Genomic DNA, 4,003 nt, shown 5'->3' on the forward strand with positions numbered 1-4,003 from the left:
GGAAGGTGTCCCTGCCCGTGGCAGGGAGGTTGGAACTAGATGGGCTTTAAGGTCCCTTCCAACCCAAACCATTCCCTGATTCAATGATCCCAGGGTCCTACCACCAGAAATGGCCAAGGAGAGTGAAAAGCTTGCAGGAAGGAACTTCCAGGCAGTGGGAAGCCCTTCCTTGTGCTGCTGCAGGGATGAGACTTCCTGAGCTGGACTCACCTCTGTGGTCTGGTCAGCCAGCTGGAGACAGGGAGGAGCTCAGTGTAGGAAGTCCTACATGGTCGCTGCTGGACAATGGTCCCTGAACACTTTGGGGCCTCAGCAGTCTCTTGCAGGAGGTAGTACAAACCTGTCCCATCCAGCAATGGGAAGAAGATGGAGCCCTAGAAGACAAGTAATAGGATAAGTGAGCTCTCGTGCTCTGTCTGGACCAGTTCCTGGCTCTCGAGCACACCAGAACTGTCCCCTGTCTCAGGCTGTCACTTGAGCAGCTTTGAGCAGGTCCAACTGGCAGAGCTGTGACCACAGCCAGGAGGAGATGACAATAATGTTGTACCCGCTCGAGCTGGCACAGCCGCAGGACACGGAGGCAGCACATGTGGGCAAAGCAAGGCAAGAGCAGGCCGACACCAGAGCTGGTCTGACCATCCTAACGCCCCTTCACGCGCCTCACTACGTGGGGCACATCAGCTGCCAGCCCGGCGCTCACGCAGGGACAGGTAAGGGGGTGGCCGTCCCTGCTGAGCTCGGCTGCCCCAGAAGCCTGTAAGCTCACACGGCCGGGTCCCACCAGCCAGGGTGGACCACAAGAAGCTCATATCCAGTACTCCTTTTGGGTGCCAATGGGTCAGAGCCACCTGCCTGCGGCACCTCCTCTGCCTCCAGAGGGGGTGAAGCCTACAGGACCCTTCATGCAAGGTTGTACATTAAAGAGATACTGAGCATACGTGGCCCTACAGGGCACAGATCTGCTCTGCACCCCGGAGACTGACCCCAGAAGTCCTCAGCCTCCAACTCTTGCTCTGGCCTAAATTCTGGCATGGTGTAAGATTAGCTGGGGGGTGGAGGGACAAGGGGCAGGTGTCTGACACCCACCTCCAGCACCCCAGAGCTGTTCTCAACTGACCCCCGTGATTTCAGAGCTTGTCCCTGGTGTGTCTCAGAAATAGCACCCATGGAAACAGAGGGGCCAGTCCCCCCACCTGCCCAGCCGGAGACCTGCAGGAAGGGCTCCTTCCAAAGCTCCTGCATTACTGACGGTGATGTCAAGAGAGATCTCTGTGTCATTTCCCACCTGACTGCTCGTGGCCAGGGGGACACTGAGAAATGGCAGGGCAGCTTTGCCCCTTGTGTTCCCTGCACGCTGCAAAAGGAGCCCAGGAGGGCAGAAGTGGTGGTGCCTGGAGAGCCTGTGCAGCTCACATAGCTGAGCACGGGGGTCTCTGAGCCCCTCTGGGCTGCACAGGCATGGAGCAGGAGCTGCACAGAACAAATTTCAGTTCCTGAACCTTCAGACAACCTGGCTTTTTAGGTTAGCTGCTCCAGTACATTCAGTGGTCAGTCCAGACTTCCCACCTGGCCTCTAGGCACCAAGGAATCCAGCTTCCAACACAGGATCACAGGACAATTTCAGTTCACAGGGAACCTCTGGAAGGTCATCTCGTCCAACCTCCTGCCCAAAGCTGGGTGAGCTATGAGGGTCATGCTATGAGGGTCAGCGTGCTGGCACAGCTCATGTACCTGATGCTTCTTGTTCTCAGAGCTCATGGTTAGGGGGTTGTAAGTGATCTGGTAGGGCTTGTTTTGTTGATTTGCCTCTAGATGGAAAAATTCAGGCCCCTTCCAGTGTTCTCCCTCAATGACAGGTTGGATGGTCCAAGCCTCGTTGCTCGGGTTGGACAGGAGGATGGTCCGGCTGTGCTTCTTGCGCACGTCGCACGTGAAAGTCAGCATCTGCAAACAGAGGAGCACAGAGGCTGCTTGGTCACACCGAGGAGCCCTTTCCATCAGGCTCTGACGAGATCTACGCACACAGAGCGGCTTTTCCTCATCATGTGCAAAATTTCCATTTGAGCCATAGCTTTTGGTGTAAATCAAGTTCTTGGAGAAGGGAGAGGAATGAGCCTTTTGCACGCTGGGGGAAGGGGGCTGCTGCCTCCCACGGAGGGGAGAAAGAAGTCCTGGATGGATCTCTCTCCTGGGCAAGGACAAGACCTGCAGCCACACAGCCCCTTCGTGGCCAGGCTGAAGGGCAGCTCTGGGCTCTCTTTTGGGAGCCAGAGCCAACACCCCCCAGCTGCACTCTCCTGCAATGGCCGTGAGGGCCAGGAGTCCTCCACGCTGCACCCCCGTGCCCCAGGAACTGGACGCAGATGCCTTGCCGGCTCCCAGTGCTGAATGCCCTCCCCTGCCCCGACAGGGAGGAAAAGTGTGGCTGTGGGTGCAATATCGGGGGTATAGCTGGGTGGCTCTGTGGGGAGGGTCTCAGAAGAGCCCTGTAGGGTGTCCCCGTGGCAAGAGTGCTGCAATGCAGAGCCAGGGCAGCTGAGGTGCAGCACCTGGATGGCCCTCTGGACAGAGCTGTCGTCCAGTTCTCCTGCAGCCCCCTCCTTGCTGCTGGTCGAGCTTTGCCGATGCCCTGCTGTGCAGAAGCAGGTAGAAACATCAGCCTCCTGCCTACCTGTGATCCTGATCACCCTCCCCATCCCCTCAGATCCTGGGAGAGGAAAGTCTGCCGAAACCAACATCATGCCCGGGGTCTCTCCATGCCCTTCCTTTAGGGTTGGGCAGATCAGGGTCCACCCTAGATGCTGGTAAAAGGTTCCAGTTCAGATTATAGTAAATGGGGTGGCAGAAAGAGGGAAGAACGAGCATCCGGCAACAACCAAAAGTACTGGGCCAAGTCTCCTTCCATGAACTGCCAGCATGGTCCTGATGGGAGTTTGGTCCTGGGTCCTACTAAGTCAAGAACTGGGCATTTGACACAGTCCCAAGGGAGAGGCTCCGTTTGGGGGCCAAGCGATTATCCAAAAGCCAGATGCTTTAGGAATATTACACCAGGAGACCTGGCTGGGCTCTGAATTCACCGTAACAGCATTTACAAAGAGCTCCCACCTTTGCCCTTAGAAAGCCACCAAAAGCCATCTTGGCTCGCAAGGTCATCTAGAACAGAGAGCGTGCTGCCCTGCCTAGGAAAGGGAACACCACCATCCTGATCCCAGCAGCTCCTGGGAGCAAAGGTGCTCATTTGGCAAAGCTGGGGAAAACCTCCCTGGCCTCTCACTTGTCCATGCCCCAGACTCTTCTCAGGATCCTACAGACTTCATATGCAAGAGTGGACTCAGGGCCTACAGGAGGGAAGATGGCACCAGGCTGCAGTGAAGTGGCGCAGGTGACTCTGAGGTCCTCCCCTGAGGCTTTTGCCACAACAGACATAAAATAGGTGAAGAGCTTCGGGTTATTATCTGTCCCAGGTCTTTTCTCAGCACCTTCCTTCTCCTCTTCTCTACATTCAGACTTAGAGTCTGCCTTGTTGGACTGGCTTTCATCAAAAATGGGGGAGGGGACAACCAAGCTATGGGATGAGGTGGTGTGAACCATCTCAGCAGAGTGCTTTCCTTCTTGATCTGACAGAGACTGGACATCTTCAGAGTTTGCTGAGGGGGACGGACATGTGGAAGGGGAAGAAGAGGGTGAACATGACCACGCAATCTGCTCTTCGCCATCCCCCGCTTTGCACAACCACATGCAAAAGATGGAAAATTTCCCAAGGAAGGAAGTTCCCAAGGCACTGAGAAGCCCGTCCAGGCTGTCTCTGCCCTCAGGGGAATTTTGAGCTTTTGTTGCTGGGAAGGAGCAAATCTAAACCAGCTAATGATATCAGATCTGGTTCTATTGGGCTGAAGAACTCATCCAAGTCCAGCTCTTTGAGGCTGAGGGACACAAAGGGCTATTCTGATTACTTCCCCAGCCCACGGTAGGCAGCTGTGAGCTTGCTTTGGCCGCGCTCAGG

The sequence above is a fragment of the Nyctibius grandis genome, chromosome 34 (assembly GCF_013368605.1).
Source record: "Nyctibius grandis isolate bNycGra1 chromosome 34, bNycGra1.pri, whole genome shotgun sequence".
Lineage (NCBI taxonomy): Eukaryota > Metazoa > Chordata > Aves > Nyctibiiformes > Nyctibiidae > Nyctibius > Nyctibius grandis.